Raw genomic sequence first — 17,808 nt, 5'->3', positions numbered from 1 at the left:
TGAATAAACAAACACATGCTAGTCCCTTCGCACCCTAGCCATCAGGAAATGCCACTGAAAACAGGTTCTGAGTTCATCATTTTGTGGCCAGACCAGGGCATAGATAGCCCAGCCCATCTGATTCTAACAAAACTTGCCCTGTGGACTTGGACTAGTAATTTAATAATCCCGTGGCCTGGATCCCAGGGTCTCTAAAGGGAGGTGATATTCATGAACCCCACAGGGAAGAGGTGGAGTCTAATTACTATTTAAAGATCCTAAATAGCCTTTGGAAAAACAAATGTGTTTGCGTATAGTGTGGAGGAAGGTAATGAAGCTGAGTATGCCATTAACACATTCTTATTCTGGGGGAGACAGGAAGATAAAGATACCGTCACTTTATTTTTTTATTCATTTTAAAGGTAGGATGTCCCTATCATATAGGTGAAAATGTTGAAAAAGGAGGAGAAAAAAAAATGAAATATGGTTGAGTTGATTCCACACTGCCCTTTCAGGATTTCCTCTAAGGGGACCACAAATTTTTCCCACAGGTGTCTCAATGTGCACAATAAAAAAAAAAAAATCAAGAGAGAATAAATAGCAACACTAGAGGGATCCAGCATAGTCAAAAGAATTTTATGTGCATTTTGTGGCTCCATTGGCCCCAAGCAGGGCTGAACTTTCTAGAAGCTAGTCATGCCTGTCTGGAGTAGGAAAGGTAGAACTCATCAGGGATCAGCTGAGGGAGGAGCTAGTAGACACAGGACAAGTTCACAGTCCCTGTCTCCTCGGTCATTCGGACACCACTGATATGAATTCAATGAAGACGCATTTGTTAAATATTATCCCCAGAGTGGCCCTGGCTGGGTCGAAACAACTCTAGTATATAAAAGCCTTGCCTTTTCACCACACTTTGGCCAAAGTCAGGATAGCTCAAATTTCAAGATAAAAAACAAAACTTAAAAAAAAATTCTTTTTTTTAACTTTGACTCTGTGGGCCACAAATTCTCTCTAGCAAATTAATGAACCATTTGTGGGGATTGGATTACTTGATCATAGGTCATTTAAGCTGTCTTGCGGGCCACATTCTCAGACCAACTGGGCAACAGATAAGAGCTGAAACACCAGATGACCTGTTTTTAAATGCTGCATTTTTGTTCATTTAGGATTGCCAAAGCTCTCAAACAAGGGAGTTCTCCTTCCAGAATGCATCTTTCTGAAAGAAAAAGTATCAAGGGATTAATTGGTAGCTAGTCCTGAAATAACAAAAACTAGAATTTAGTTTATCTTGCAAAAGTCATTACGATTTATTTTCCTAGAACTTAGGTGTAAGGAGTTAGCATAGGGCTTGTGAGATGGTCTACTACAGAGCAGGCTGAAGTCCACAGGCTGGTGATTCCCTCTGTCTACAGTCCTGTGGTCAAGGAGACAGTGATTGTAGCAGGAACTTGGATTTCTGGGGCAGTCTGAGGAACTTCTTGTTTCACATTTAAATGTCAGAACCACCTGGTGAGGTAGATGTTCTTATCCCCATTTTACAGATGAGGGAGTTGAGGCTTAGAAAAGTCACACAACTTGCCCAAGACCAGCTCCTTAATGAATTTGTGAAGGAGCAATCTCTACGGCTCCTGGATCTGTCAGAACGAGAGCTTTGTTGGAGAATCCCAGGCCGTCAGACTGGAAGGCATTTAGGGAGATTCATCCCAAGCCTTCCTTCCCTCCTTTCAGAACAGGGTTGGTCTTCGCCTCTCCAGCACCCTGCACGAAGCCAAGGGGCCCTTAGCGCCTGGGTGGCCACGAGGAGTTTCCAGATGGGTGGTTTGGGGGCAGTTTTCCCCTGTGTGCTTGCTTGCTTGTATTCATTCATTCATTCATTCATTCATTCATTCATTAACGATTGTATTTATTTATTTCAGAGAGAGAAAGAGAGATGGAGAGCGCAAGCATGAGTGGTGGGGAGGGGCAGAGGGAGAAGCAGACTCCTTGCTGAGCAGAGAGCCTGATGTGAGGACCCTGGGATCATGACCTGAGCTGAAGGCAGACACTTAACTGATTGAACCACCCAGGCGCTGGGCCCCCCACTGTCCCCTCGCCCCATGTGCTTTAGTCTCACACCCGAGGCTCAGAGGGGACCACGTGCCCACAGAACCCAGCCTGGAGCTGTCCCTCCATGCCTGATACCTCAGTCCCTCCCAGCCCTGAGACCCTTCTGTGAAATATAAGGACACGCATATTGATGTCCATAGGCCTTTCCCTCACCATATGATTTCGATTTTGAGCCAACACAATGAAGATGACTTTTAAGCTTTGGATGAGGGCTCAGAAAGAAGGAAAAGGGGCAGCAGAGGTTTGTGTATAAGTCAGCCTTAAGTAGCTCTGCCCGCAGGAGAGGCCAGGCAAGAGCTGAGCTGGGCATCAGGGGCCAGCACAGCCAGGGTGGAGAGTCCCTACATTGGCGGGGACAAGAGTCACCCTGGGCCTCTCACTCAGGGCCAAAGCTTCTCTTCCTCTGAGGCCTCCAGTCCACGCTGTCTCTGAAACTACGGGGACCTGGCCAGTGGCTCCAAATCGAACATGGCATTAAATGTTTAGATAAAAGACTAGGCACTCAAAAATGCCTCTTAGGCTATCATTGGCAGCAAAGCAGAATTTACATCTGGCTCACGGCAGTGGGATCGAGACCACCATGAACCATCTGAAGTGGACAGGACATGATGAAATTTAGGCATCATTATTGCCAGTGTGAGGTCTAACATGACTGATGTATTTTAATGCGAACAGAATAATTATATTTAAGGATACTCAAAGATGTACCCTTACATAGTTCCTTTACTATAGGGCTATGTGGTCTTCTGCGGTACCTGGGCACTTTGGCATAGTGGGTCCCTTCTTCCAAAAAAATATTAAAAATTATATTTTACAATGGGGCACCTGGATGGCTCAGTCGGTTAAGCATCTGCCTTCAGCTCAGGTCATGATCCCAGGGTCCTGAGATCGAGCCCCGCATGGAGCTCCCTGCTCCGCGGGAAGCCTGCTTCTCCCTCTGCCACTCCCCCTGCTTGTGTTCCCTCTCTCGCTGTGTCTCTCTCTGTCCAATAAATAAATAAAATCTTTTTAAAAATGATATTTTACAAATGCATTGGTATAAAGTATGTTAATATTATATAGTAAAACATGTTCTTCCACCTAAATGTTCATTTTTCCCCCTCTAATTTTAAAAGAAATTAAGTATTTTTGTGGATTTCTGAAAGTATTATGAGCCTGAGCAGTGTACATGCTGTGTCTAAGGGGAATGAGTCAGCCCTGTTTATATACAGAGGGTTTCCGCCCTACAGTGACTACGTGGGGAACTTTAAAAATTAGCTTTGTTTGGAGCTCCATCCCTGGAGCAATTAAATCAAAGTCTCTAGGGGGGACCTAGGCACCCAATTTTGGCATTTTTAAAAGTTCTAATAATATTTGCTTTGTAAGGACCTTATGTTTCTCAATAGCAAATTCTCTTATTTTTTTTTCTTTTTTTAAAGATTTTATTTATTTATTTGACACAGAGAGAGAGAGAACACAAGCAGGGGGAACAGTATTGGGAAAAGCAGGACCTAGCTGAGCAGCAAGCCCAATATGGGGCTTGATCCCAGGACCCCCGAATCATGACCTGAGCTGAAGGCAGATGCTTAACCAACTGAGCCACTCAGGTGCCCCAACTTACTGGGTTTTTTTTTTTTTTCCTAAAAAAATTGTTAAGAGACTATCCTTTGAGGCTAGAGAGGGACTGCTCTTCTGCAGATCAATTTCCCCAGTGAAGAGCCTGACTATATATATTTTTTTTTTTCTTAAAGATTTTATTTATTTATTTGACAGAGACAGACACAGCGAGAGAGGGAACACAAGCAGGGGGAGTGGCAGAGGGAGAAGCAGGCTTCCTGCGGAGCGGGGAGTCGATGCGGGGCTCGATCCCAGGACCCTGGGATCATGACCCGAGCCAAAGGCAGACGCCCAACGACTGAGCCACCCAGGTGCCCCTATATTTTATTTCTATCAGACAAAATCTACTTCTCTACATCACAGTGGGACAATGTTTTTGAGATAACAGTGAAAAAAATCCCTTTCCTTTCTGCCCTCTGTAGCTGTCCTTCCCCTTTTTAAGCCCCCGTTGTTTGGCTGTTTGGCTTGAGGGTGAGATGTGACAGGGTGGGAGGCAGACAAGAAAGGAGTTCAGAGTGGTAGTTTTTCAAAGACCTTTGAACTTGGAGGTCTCCAGGCCTAGGCTAAAAGTTTGGGAAATGTGAGGCATAGCCGTGGGATTTGCTCTGGAGGAATAGAAAATATTATTCTAGACTAGAGGAGAAGAGACTGAGGGCAGAGGGGGGTGGGTGGATGTGAAGAACCATTGAAACAAATGAGAAAAAAATAGATGTAAGGGCCACTGCCAGGGGACTGAGGAGTACTTTGGGAGCCGCCACGTTGGCTTGCAGATATACCAGCTGCCGCTCCCTGGGCAAGACTTCCTTTACGCCACAGTCAGCCCTTTGCCTGGTGACTGCCAGGAGGGGATGCCCACTCATGCCGGAGATTTTGCATAATCCCCTTCTAATCCTGGACGCTCTGTTCCTACCTTATACTATTCTAGAACATTCTTTTTTTTTTAAGATTTTATTTATTTATTTGAGAGAGAGAGAATGAGAGATAGAAAACACGAGAGGGAAGAGGTTCAGAGGGAGCAGCAGACTCCCTGCTGAGCAGGGAGCCCGATGTGGGTGGGACTCGATCCCGGGACTCCAGGATCATGACCTGAGCCGAAGGCAGTTGCTTAACCAACTGAGCCACCCAGGTACCCTATTCTAGAACATTCTTAAGCTCCAAGAAGGATAGAGTTCCAGATACCATGCTCTCATAAGATGGCCTGGCATATTTTCACGGGATTACAACATTTTTAAGAAAATACAGAAGAAGTGAAAGATAACTACCACAAACATAGTTCAGTTAACGTTTCACTGCCTTAAAACTTACACTTAATACCAGAAAAAGGTCTATCCAGTCAGTGGTAAAATTCAGACATCTCAGAATTAGTGGATATAACAAAAGTTGAAAACATTTTAGGAAGGAAAATACCTACATTTGATATTAAGGGAGACAGCTAAGAAGTATGATACTAAGGGACATTAAAAAACAAACAAACAAAACAATAATATAACGTAACAAACTGAATTTGGCCAGAACATTCTCCAATAAGGGAGCTCTTAGGATGACACACACCATCTATCTTAATTATATACCTGTCCAAAAGATAGAATACAACAGGAAGAATGAAGTTTTAATGAGCTTGGAGGGCTATAAAATGGTTGCCTTGTTATAAACTCTGGTTGTTATATACCAGCAAGGACAAGTATTTGTTTTCTCTTTTAAATTCTGTTTTCACAAAGCAAGGAATTTGCAAGGATTTGCAAGGAATGATAAAGTAGAAAGAGATCTTTCAAAGCGGTTCACTTTACTACTTCTAAAATGTAGCCCCTAAGAGTGTCCATGTCTCTCTGTCTATCTTTCTTTCTTTAGCTGTTCTGTTTGAACGAAAGGTACTTAATAAAATTGATAGTTTTCAAAACATTGTGTTTCGGTGAAAATTTTCTGGAGATGGATGGTGATAGTTTTGCAGCAGTGTTATGTACTTTAAGCCACTAAACTACACACTTAAAATGGTGTACATGGGGATTTTTATGTTTGTAGATTTCACCACAATTTAAATAATAATAATAATGAGCCCCTGAGTCCAGATTGCGGGGCGAAAAATACAAAAACATTGTGATTGTGGTTTTGCTTGTCTGCATACGTGTGTATACTTATATATGACAAAAGGAAGAGAGGAGATGATTTACATTTATTTTAAAAATTTTCTGGTTACTTGTGTCTAGCTGATGAAAATATAAAATATGAGCATCGGTACATGTCTAGGATGTTGTGGACTAGTGATGGCATCTAGTAAATGGAGGAAATTTGAGTCTGGGTCTTACTTTATGAAATATTATAATTACACACTAATTAGTTTATGATAAAAAAAATCACAACATCACTTTTAACATTTAGCGTCTTATTCAAGCCCATATAGCCATGCTTTCTTCCAGTCTTAGTCCTGCTCCTTACCATGCCAAGCACCCACAGGCTGAGAAAAAAATCCACACAAACAACAAACTCCTCTTCTGAAATCTCCAAAAGATACCAACATATTTTGAAAATGTTTCTTATGCAAATGAACTATTGGAGGGGCAGCAACAAAGCAGTATTAAGATGCGTGTAGTAATAAATTCTTTATATTGACCTGGATATAGTAACACAATCTGTTGAAAATGGGATTAATGATGACAAGAGGCATCATTTTTTGGAAAGATGTCCATTACTTAATATTTCTATTGTTCTCCAACAACTCCACAAACAATAGAAATGCCCATTCAGTCTCCTCGCTTGCTTCCGACGTCCATTTCAATAGGTGAGGACCCGGCAAGCGGGGAGAGAGGAATTTCCATGTGCCAGGCTATGCAGGGTTTTAAATGCATTGTCTCATTCAGTCCTCACAATTTAGCCCAAGCAGTGTTGTTATATCCATTGTGCAAGGAGGAAAGTGGCACACAGAGATTATATAATTTGCTCAAGATTGCACAACTAGCAAGTAACAGAGCTAGGATTCAAACCCAGATCTGTCTGACTCCAAAGACTATGTGCTTACTCATTATGTTATATCATATGTCTATAGAGCCAGCTCTTTTATTCATAATGTTTATCTTAGAATGTGTATTTTTTCATTATAGAAATAACTCAGACCTTCCAAGTCAAGATGGCACTGACTGAAACCACTCTCTTCTACTACAAATACAGAAGTAAATGAAAGCTGAAGTCTCCACATGCAACAAAAATCTTTAGCTATAAGGGCTGCCTCTGGGAACTCATGGAGAGCTAAGGTCAGATATGAGCTGGGGTCACAGGCTCCCATGCCTGCTTGAGAATGGGAGCCATATTCATTTTCCTCAGGGTGGGAGCAGACTAACCTGACAGCCCTGGGTATGAAGCCAAGGCTGGAAATCATGCTTTCTGCTCAAGAATAGGGACTCAAATTGCTTGCTTATTAGATTTAGAACCAAAAATATACCTCTTGCCCACAGCAGGAGAATGACACAGGGTCACCTGCATGACTGAAAACTGACTCACACTTAATATCCAGAATTTAATCTCTGTCCAGAGAAGAAACATTAGACCACTACCCTAAGATCAAATTTTAAGAATGTGTAACCAGAAAACCACCCAACAGTGAAGAAAAATCTCACTTGAAAGAAGAGTCCTCAGACAAAATGGCAAAACACATGAGTCAATCCAGTGCTATGAACACTGGACTGGGTTCAGCAAATGAGATAATTCATGCTGGCAGAAATATAGATAACACCACGAGAGAACTATAATAAGAATATATATTCTTAAAATCCCCAGAGAGAAAATAAGGGATGGTATTCATAAATCAAGAAGAGGAAGCTGTGAAACAAAAACAGGCAGATATTGAAAAGCACTAACTAAAAATACTGAAATGGAAAAATAATCATTTAACTAAAAATTTAAACAGAGGGATAATCATCAGTTTGGATACAGCTAAAGACTTCAGTAAATGAATTATAAGATACAGCTGAGGCAATTACCCAGGACTCAGCTTAAAGAGGTAGAGATAGAAAATAATGGGGAAAAAGGTGAGATCTCCAATCCCAGATAAGAGTTCCAGAAATGGGGGTGCCTGGGTGGCTCAGGCAGTTAACCATCCACCTCTTGACTTTGGCTCATTTCATGATCTGAGACTGAGCTGCATGTCGGGCTCCATGCTCAGCAGGGAGTCTGCTTGAGATTCTCTCTCCCTCTGTTCCTCCCCCAACTTGTGCTCTCTCGCGCTCTCTCAAATAAATAAATAAATAAATACATCTTAAAAAAAGAAAAATAAAGGAGTTCCAGAAATGAAGAACAGGGAAAATAAGAGATATGCAAGAATGAAATGCCTAAGAATATCCCCAAATCGAGGAAAGACATGAGTCCTCAGGTTTAAAAGTTCCCATTAATTGAGAACATCAGGGATAAAGGGAAAATATTAAAAGGTACTAGAAAGAAAGGTCTACTCAGATCGACAATAGACTTTTTTGCAGCAATAATAGATACCAAAAATAGTGGAATAATAATCATGACTGGGCTGAGGGAAAATCACAGCAAATTTCATAAATGAGAACTCTATACTCAGGCTTATTATTCAAGAGCAGAGGTGAAGGAGCATATGGGTGGCTCAGTCAGTTGAGCATCTGACTCCTGATTTCAGCTCAGGTCATGATCTCGGGGTCATGGGATAAGCCCTGGGTCAGTCTTCACACTAAGCATGGATCCTGCTTAGGATTCTCTGTCTCTCTACCCCTCAGCCTGCTTGCACTCATGCTTGCTCTCAAAAAAAAAAAAAAAAAAAAAAAGAGCAATGATGAAATAAAGGCATTTTCAGATCTACAAAGACTAAGTGATTTTACTTCATACAGATCCCTGCTGAGAGAAATATGTACATTTAATGAAGAAATGGAATGACAGATGAAACAGTTAGCAAAGAAATACTGATCAAAGCAACAGTAAGAACATGTTGGAAATCTACATAAATATTGACTATTCCAATGATAAGAGCAATTTTTAAAATTAGGGCCCAGAAAAAAAGAAGCAGAGAGTTTACATTCTGACTCATTCTATGAGGCCAGCATAGTCTAATACCAAAACAAGATAAAGATATTACAAGAAAGGAAAATAATAGACCAATAACTCTCATGAATATGAAAAATCCTCAACAAAGTATTAGCAAATCAATTCAGCATTGTATTAAAAGAATTATACATCACAACTAAGTGGGAATTATTTCAGGTATGCAAGGCTAGTTCAACATTCAAAAATCAGTCTAATCCACCATATAAACAACGTTTAAAGAAGAAAATCATAATCATGCCGATTGTTTAGGAAAAAAAGCATTTGATGAAATTCAACATTCATTCATGATTAAAAACTCTCAGTAAACTAGAAATAGAAATTGCGTGAACTTGATAAAGAACATATACAAAAAGCCTACAGCCAACATCATCATACTCAATGGTGAGAAACAGGATGCTTTCTCCCAAAGATCAAGAACAAGGCTAGAATGTCACCTCTCACCGCTCTTAGTCAACATTGTACTAGAAGTTCTGGCCAGAGCAATTGGAGAAGAAAATGAAATAAAATACGTAGAGACTGGGAAGAAAAAAAATTGCCTTTGTTTGTAGATAATCCCAAAGAACTGACAACGAAACTCCAGAAAATAATCAATTATAGCAAGGTCACAGGATGCAAGGTTTATATACCAAAGTTAATTGCTTTCTTATAAACCAGTAACAAACAATTGGAATTGGAAATTAAAAGCACAGTACAATTTATGTTGACAAACCCACCCCAAAAAAGGAATGCTTACATATAAATCTAATGAATTATCTTTAGTATCCATATGCAGCAAACCTCAAAACCAGTGAAAGAAATCAGAAAGATCTAAATAAATGAGAGATATTCTGTTTTACAGATTGGAAGGTTCATTATTGTTAAACTGTCAATTCTTCCCAGACTGGTCTAGAGATTCAATGCAAATCCAATTAAAATCCCAGCAAAGGGCGCCTGGGTGGCTCAGTTGGTCAAGCGACTGCCTTCAGCTCAGATCATGATCCTGGAGTCCCGGGATCGAGTCCCACATCGGGCTCCCTGCTCAGCGGGGGGGGTCTGCTTCTCCCTCTGACCCTCTTCCCTCTTGTGCTGTCTCTCATTCTCTCTCTCTCAAATAAATAAATAAAATCTTTAAAAAATAAAAAAATAAAATCCCAGCAAACTATTTTGTGTATAGACAAACTGATTCTAAAGTTAATGTGGAAAGACAAAAGCCTCCCATATGATCTGGCAATCCCACTTCTAGATATATATCCAAAGCAAACAAAATCAGGATCTTGATAAAATATCTGCACTCCCACATTCACTGCAGCATTACTTAACTATAGCCAAGATCTGGAAACAATCTAAGTGTCCACTGATAGATGAATGGATAAAGATGTGAGATACACACACACACACACACACACACACACACACACACACACACACACACACAGGAATATTATCAGCCATGAGAAAGAAGGAAATCCTGCCACTTGTGAAAATATGGATGGAAATTGACATTATGCTAAGTGAAATAAGTCAGAGAAATACTGCATGATCTCAACCAAATGTGGAATCTAAATAACCTGAGCTGATAGAACAGAGTAGAACAGTGCTTGCTAGGGGCTGGAGAATGGGGGAAATGGGGAGCTATTGGTCAAAGGGTACAAATTTCCAGTTAGAAGATGAATAACTTCTGGGGATCTAATACAGAGTATTGTGATTATAGATAACAATAATGAACTATATACTTAAAAGTTGCTTGAAGTAAATCTTAAATGTCTCACTACAAAAAAAAAAAAAGTCATTATGTGACAGAGTGGAGATGTTAACTAACCCTACTGTGGTATGCATTTTGTAACATCTAATTGTGTCAGATCATCACATTGTAACACCTCAAACTTACACAATGTTATACGTCAGTTATATCTCAATAAACTTGGGGAAAAAAAGGAATTGCCATACTCCTTTATCCAAATCTCCCAAATGTTAGGGGTGCCTGGGTGGCTCAGTCAGTTAAGTGCCTTCAGCTCAGGTAGTGATCTCAAGGTCCTGGGATAGAGCCCTGTGTCGGGCTCCCTGCTCAGCCAGAAGTCTGCTTCTCCCTCTCCTTCTGCCCCCCCCCCCCCAAGCTCATTCTCTCTCTCTCTCTAATAAATAAATAAAATATTTTTAAAAAAATCTCCCAAACATTAATATTTTATATGGCCCATGATACAATTATAAAAACCAGGGAATTAACACGGATACAACTCTACTATATAATCTACAGGTCTTATTAAATGCTCATCATTTGTCTATCTAATCATCTTTTTTTAAAGATTTTATTTATTTATTTATTTGACAGACAGAGAGAGAGCAGGCAGAGGGTGTCCCTGTGTGCGACCCTGAGATCATGACCCGAGCCGAAGGCAGACGCTTAACCATTGAACCACCCAGGCACCCCTGTCTATCTAATCATCTAACTCCTTTTTCTTCTCCAGGATCTTTCAGGATTCCCCACTGCATTGAGTTGTTGTGTTTCCTTAGCCTCTTCTGCTCTATGATGGTTCCTCAGTCTTCCTGGTCTTCATACATTCATACTGATGTCTCAGATTCCAACCCAACACCACAGGGTTCATTCTAGCCTCCCCCTTCTCTTATTTGTAACTTCTTTTTCCAAAAGTGAGAAAATTGGCTCTCAACATCTACAATATATTTACTTATTTGCTCAGCCCTAGTCCCTACATAAAGCAGTTTCAGAATTGCTAACTTATATTCCCGTGAGAAATTATTAGGAGTACAGTATTGACATGTATAATCTCTTTGTCTTTAGCCTTACAGTATCTAGTCAAAATCCTGTTTCCTAAAGGTTTTCAGGCGAGTTCTTTTCTTTTTAAGATTTTATTTATTTATTTGACAGACAGAGAGACATAGCGAGAGCAGGAACACAAGCAGGGGGAGAGGGAGAGGGAGAAGCAGGCTTCCTGCCGAGCAGGGAGCCCGATGTGGGGCTGGATCCCAGGACGCTGGGATCATGACCTGAGCCAAAGGCAGATGCTTAACGACCGAGCCACCCAGGCGTCCCCCAAGCTAGTTCTTTTCTACCCCCCCTTTCAGTGTGGTTGTATTATTCATCTGTACTGAGTTCATTTGTAACAATCTGTGTTCTATTTGGGGGAACACACATCCTGCTTAATTTTTTTAAGAAATTTATATACAGTAAAATTCACTTTATGTGCTTTGTAGTCCTATGGGATTTGACAAATGTACAGAGCCATATCTATCACCACAGTCATGAAACAAACAGATGCATTCTCCCCCAAAAAATTCCCTTATGTTGCCCCTTTGTAATTAACCCCTCCCCATACCCCCTGTTTCTGGCAACCACTGATCTGTTTTCCATCTCTATGGTTTTGCCTTTTCAAGAATGTCATATGAGTGGATTCATGTAATAGCTTGGGGATAGCTGGCTTTGGGGATCTGGCTTCTTTCACTTAGCAAAATATGTTCATTTTCCTCTATGGGTCATGATCCACTGTCATAGTTATTTATTTTGTTGCGCAAATTCCCCAGATTTGGCTATTGAGAGCCCTTTCAAGTTGGCTCCTGTGATCTCTTCACACTTCTCCGTCATGTTTCAAGGACTTCCTTATTTTCCGGCACCACAAGCTGCTCCTGGCTTATTTTGTATTTTCCCTTTTTCAAGGGAAATCCCAGCCCATTTTTTTCAAGAAGCCCTTGTACCCAGAGAATCCACTCTAGTGGGCCAGACATCCTGTCCTCCCGGAAGAGGACCCGGGGAGAAACTGACTCATCCCCTTCAGTGCCCAAGAAAGAGGAGAAAGGATTGTTTTCTCATCAGAAGGCCCTGAGGTGGCAGAATAGAGGAGCTAAGTAAAGATGTGGCTTTTCTGTGCCAGTCAGGCCACTGCGGGGCCCATACCAGTGTTGACATCACGCATCTATGGCTTCTGTGATTTGGCAAGATGACCAAAATGGCACTGTGCGTGGAGGTCTGTCCAAGGTTTTCAAATACGATGCTGAGCCTAGGATGTCCCCCTGCATCATGGGATGCAGTCTGGCTGCCTTTACGCCTGTGTCCTTCTGCTCCCAGCCGTTGGGAGTCAGTCACATCAGAGTAGTTCTACAACTTTCTCATCCAAGTGCCTCAGCTGAGGAACCCCATGACATCTACATAAAAACTATGCTTAAAACTTGCCTTAAAAATATGTGATTCTCTCAAAAAGCCCTGCTAAAGCAGTTTGTATCAGGGGCAGTCCGTGAGCGTGCCCTGAGGTTGCTATGGGAACTGGTGTCCGTGAAGTTCAAGTGCCACCTAGTTAGCAGCTGGTTGTTAGCAGCTCTTCGGAAGCAGGGATGTTTCACTCTTCTTTGACAGTGGAGCATTCATTCCTTCGGGTTGTGAACAACTAGCCAAGGGGGTTTCCCTCAGGAAAGAGATGCGCTGTGTGACTGGACTCCCTCTCAACCGTGGCAGCCCAGAGTGGGTGAGGGGAGTCAGACCTGCTCTCAGAAGGGGACACACCAGGGCGCCTGGGTGGCTCAGTTGGTTGAGCGACTGCCTTCGGCTCAGGTCATGATCCTGGAGTCCCGGGATCGAGTCCCACATCGGGCTCCCTGCTCAGCGGGGAGTCTGCTTCTCCCTCTGACCCTCTTCTCTCCCGTGCTCTCTCTCATTCTCTCTCTCTCTCAAATAAATAAATAAAATCTTTAAAAAAAATTTAAAAATAAAATAAAAAAAGAAAGGGACACACCAGGGACACACCAGGGTGGCTCCATTGTTAAGCGTCTGCCTTCGGCTCAGGTCATGATCCCAGGGTCCTGGGATCGAGCCCCGCATCGGGCTCCCTGCACAGCGGGAAGCCTGCTTCTCCCTCTCCCACTTCCCCTGCCTGTGTTCTCTCTCTCGCTGTGTCTCTCTCTGTCAAATAAATAAATAAAATCTTTACAAAAAAAAAAAAAAAAAGCAGGGGACACACCAGCGGAGGCTAACGTCTTCAGCCTGCAGGGTGAATAAATGTTGGAAGGGCGAGGGGGAGCTGTAGGTGGTGGGAACCACACTGCGTGCCACAGTGCCTCTGGGGACCCCTCCCTGCCCAGGGGCCAGCACCAGAGACCAGATTCCTTACTCCTTCCCCTTAAGTCCTAGGCTGCCCTCCCAATGCCTGTCTCCAGGTGCTCTTGAGGTCATTAATAGTCACTTCAGTTGAGTTGCATTGGTTGGCTGAACTGATCCCAGCATGTTCCCATGTTCTAGGTGTGACCCAGAAGCCCTTGTTCTCAAGAGCCTGACCCCACGTGGTCAGTGCTGGTCCAGAGGAAACTTAGGTGTCTGGGATCATCAGGTCTCCATATAACCCAGTCCTGGGCTGCTGCCTCAGCACAACAGGCAGGTACGAGTCCCCCTTGCTGAATGGGTGAAGAGCATCCAGTTCATTTAAGAGCAATGTCAGTGGCTGGGCCAAGGGTATGCTCTGAAGGTTTGATTCATGGGGTAAGTGGGGTCGCAGGAAGGAGGCAGGTCGGGATTAGACCTCACACATGCACCAGGGCTGCAGAGTTGTAAGCGAAACATGAGGAGTCAGGGAGAAAGTGGAGAGATGGGCCGGAGAGGCACCTGTGTGGAGAGAGCAGCTTTCCTGGACCAGGGCCCAAACGATCCCTGCAGGGGCTGGGTTTGTCTGTTTGGGCTCATGGAAGAGAGACAGCTGAGCGAGTCTCTAAGTGTCTCACCTGTGTACTTCCGGAGGATTCTGGGTGCTGAGCTGGCCAGAAGGCCCAGGGCTGAGATCCCAGGACTTTCTGAAAGTGTTATTTGGTACTAAGATGGAACCCAGGGTCAGTTAGGACAAAGCATCTTCTAGTATAACAATCAAGGGCCCAGGGACACTGTGGCTCTTTAGAGCCGCCATTAAGTACATTTGACTTTGTAAATAACAAGATGAAGAACAAGAGGAATTACTGTCATCTAAGGCCGTGGTTCTCAGCCCTGACAACATGTCAGAAACACCTGGGAAAGTAGAGTCACTGTTTAAACCAAATGATTTTGGGGCACCTGGGTGGCTCAGTCGGTTAAGCGTCTGCCTTGGGCTCAGGTCATGATCCCAGTCCTGGGATCGAGCCCCACATAGGGCTCCCTGCTCAGTGGGGAGCCTGCTTCTCCCTCTGCCACTCCCCCTGCTTGTGCTCTCTCTCTCTCTCTCTGTCAAATAAATAAGTGAAATCTTTAAAGAATAAATAAACCAAATGATTTTAACCCAATGTTTCAGTGGCTCTGGGGTCCAGCTTTGGGTTTTAAATACTCTGAGTGATTCTAATGGGTAGCCAGAATTTGCTCTAAGATAAAACATCTCTAACCTTAAAACAACGTAGACCGTGTGAGTGTCACACGGAGGTAGCGTGCAATAATTTGGTTCAGTTCTTTACTAAATGGAAAAAAAATCTCCTCTAAGTTGAATCTGCACTTAAACATGTCATTACTCTCTGAAAACAAAGGGAAAAGGATTAGGAAAACAGATGGTACCATGAATATCTTCCCATACTTGTGACATAGTTCTTATAGTAGACAAGAACACAGAGCTTTATTTTCTTCCCATGGATTCAGTAGTTGTCCCCTAACACTGTATAGAGAAGCTGGACCCAGAAGCCACACACTGCTCAGAAGAAATGCAAGATTCAGATTCAAAGCTCTACTAAAAATATCATCATGGGCCAGGGGGGTGTCCTAGCTCTGACCATAAGCAAAATTATGATGTAGGAGTCCCTGCCACATTACCTCAGTGCTGACAAAGGGCCAGGTGCTCTCCCAGAGTTTGGAGGATGAGGTGGGTCCAAGTAGCAACGTCTATCTACCATGACTCCCAAGTTGAACCTGTGGACAGGGGACCCATGAAAAACAAGGGGGCCCCAGAGAGGGTGATGAGAACAGAGTTGATGAAAGCTTCAGGTGCTGACTAATTAATGACCTTGGCATTTGAGATTGATGGTATTGGTGTGACCATTTGGAAGGGAGAGACTCACCCACTGGTGGCTACTGGGAGAGAAAAGGAGGTTAAGGGACATATCATGAGTCAACTCAAAAGTCACCCAAATGTTGAAGGGCATGAGGCCTGACATCCTTACTTAAGAGACGTAGAAATTGAGTCACTGGAAAGTAAGGGGACTCACCCATGGTCACACAGCCAGATGGGGGCCTTGAGAGACCAGATGTCAACTCCTGCCTCTCAGTCAGCCCTGTCCATTCCCAAAGCACTTCCTGAGCCCTGAGCATCTGACATCACATAGGTGATGGGGATATAGCGGGCACCCCGTCGCCAAGGAGGCCATTGTCAACTCACACATCTGTATTGGTTTCCTATTGTGCTGTAACAAACTACCACACATTGGTGGCTTAAAATAACACAAACTTATTATTTTATAGTTCTGTGGTCCACAAGTTCGATGTGAGTCTTACTGGGCCAAAATCAGAGGGTTGGCAGGGCTGTGGTCCTTTCTGGAAGTTCCAGGGAAGAACCGTTTCCTCGCTCTTTTCAGCTTCTAGAGGCCACCCACGTTCCTGGCTCATGGCCCTCCTCCCCCCTCTTGCAAGCCAGCGATGTCAGGCAGAGATCTTCTCTCACTGCCTCCTTCTGCCCCCTCTCCTGTACCCCGCTTCCACTTTTAAGGACACTGGGGATTGCATTGAGCCCCACCTGATAATCCAGGATAATTTCCCTGTCCTCGGGTCAGCTGATTAGGAACCCCTGTGCCATGTAACAATACATTCACAAGTTCCGGGGGTCAGGGCATGGACATCTTTGGGAGCCATTTCTTCTGCCTGTCCTGCTTCCTATAACACTCTGACCACCTGGTTAGCAAGAGAAGGGCTGGAATCAGAAAGCTCAGGAGAGCTGAACGAGGCGTCAGAAGAAAACTGTGCCTGGGGCTTGTCGCAGGCTGGAACCTTTGTGCACAAACAAGGGAAGGGACTGCAGAAGGGAGGCTTGAGACAGAAAGGATCTGTGTATGCCTCCCTCACCTAATCACGCACAGGGTGTGTTTCCCAGAAAGTGGAAATGTTATGCAGGGTCAGGGAGGCCACGTTCTATCTCGGGGCCAGAGGTGTAATGTCTGGAATGAACTAGAAGTTTTAAAAACTAACCTGTTATGAAGTCAAGTCAAGAGCAGAGAAGGACAAAGCCCTGCCCCCACCGCAAACTGGCTAGCCGAATTCTGAGCAAGCAACCACAAAAGTTTAGCTGCTCCAGAGAATCTCCCCATTTCAGGTGGACAGTCATAGAAACTTCAACCTGAAAGGATAGATTTAAAATGGAAATAGTCTCCCAGCTGGTCTCCCTGTCTTCAGCTGCCCCAGAGATCCTTCCAAAAAGCATAGGAGTGCATCTTACACCCTCCGGTGGCTTTGCATATCCTTCTCAATAAAGGTCTACACTCTACTGAAGGGCAGATGAGTCCCTCCACTGTGTGGAAACTCCCGTTCCCTGCAAGCAGCTCATATTCCCGAAAACACAACCATCTTTTCATCCCCGAGACTTCTGGAATAAACTACCTTCCATCTCTTTCTGGAAAACTCTAACTCACCTCTCAAGACCAACTATTACCTCCCCAGGGATTCCCGCAGGAACTGAGTGGCTGCCTCTCACCTGCTCTCACTGTTCACAGCCCCGTTTTCCTGCTGAGCTGAGCACTTCAGGGTCGAGGGACTGTCATTTTCCTCTATTTCCCCAGGACCTACTGAGCAAGGGACCTGACAGCGTCAGAGCTCTGGAAATGTTTGTCACATGAAGAAGGATTATAGAAGGTTGGCATGCTCTGCTTTCCCAGTCCCCTAGGAATTAGGAATCTGGAAGTCGAATCTGAATGAGTTTCACTATTATGTGAAATTGGACTAAGTCTACAATTAAAAAGAAATTGGCATTTCTGATAGATTGATGGTATTCATGGCCACAATTGATGGCCTCCTTATACCCACCCCTTGGCTTCATGACTTTGCAACTCCTCCCATTAAGAAGAGGTAGAGTACGGGGCGCCTGGGTGGCTCAGATGGTTAAGCGTCTGCCTTCAGCTTGGGTCATGATCCCAGGGTCCTGGGATCGAGTCCCGCATCGGGCT

General features: G+C 43.5%; 1 long non-coding RNA gene across 1 annotated transcript; it reads right to left on the bottom strand.

The window, feature by feature from the left end:
• Positions 1-401: 401 nt before the first annotated feature.
• LOC113909539 lies at positions 402-15,958 on the bottom strand. The gene is made up of 3 exons (XR_003515763.2): positions 15,865-15,958; positions 15,473-15,568; positions 402-1,195 (listed from the first exon to the last, which is right to left on the bottom strand). It is a non-coding gene; the product is annotated as an uncharacterized LOC113909539 (long non-coding RNA).
• Between the last annotated feature and the right edge of the window lie 1,850 nt (positions 15,959-17,808).

The sequence above is a fragment of the Zalophus californianus genome, chromosome 6 (assembly GCF_009762305.2).
Source record: "Zalophus californianus isolate mZalCal1 chromosome 6, mZalCal1.pri.v2, whole genome shotgun sequence".
Taxonomy (NCBI): domain Eukaryota; kingdom Metazoa; phylum Chordata; class Mammalia; order Carnivora; family Otariidae; genus Zalophus; species Zalophus californianus.
Note: the sequence above shows the minus strand (reverse complement) of the source record. Positions and strands in the feature narration are given on the sequence as shown.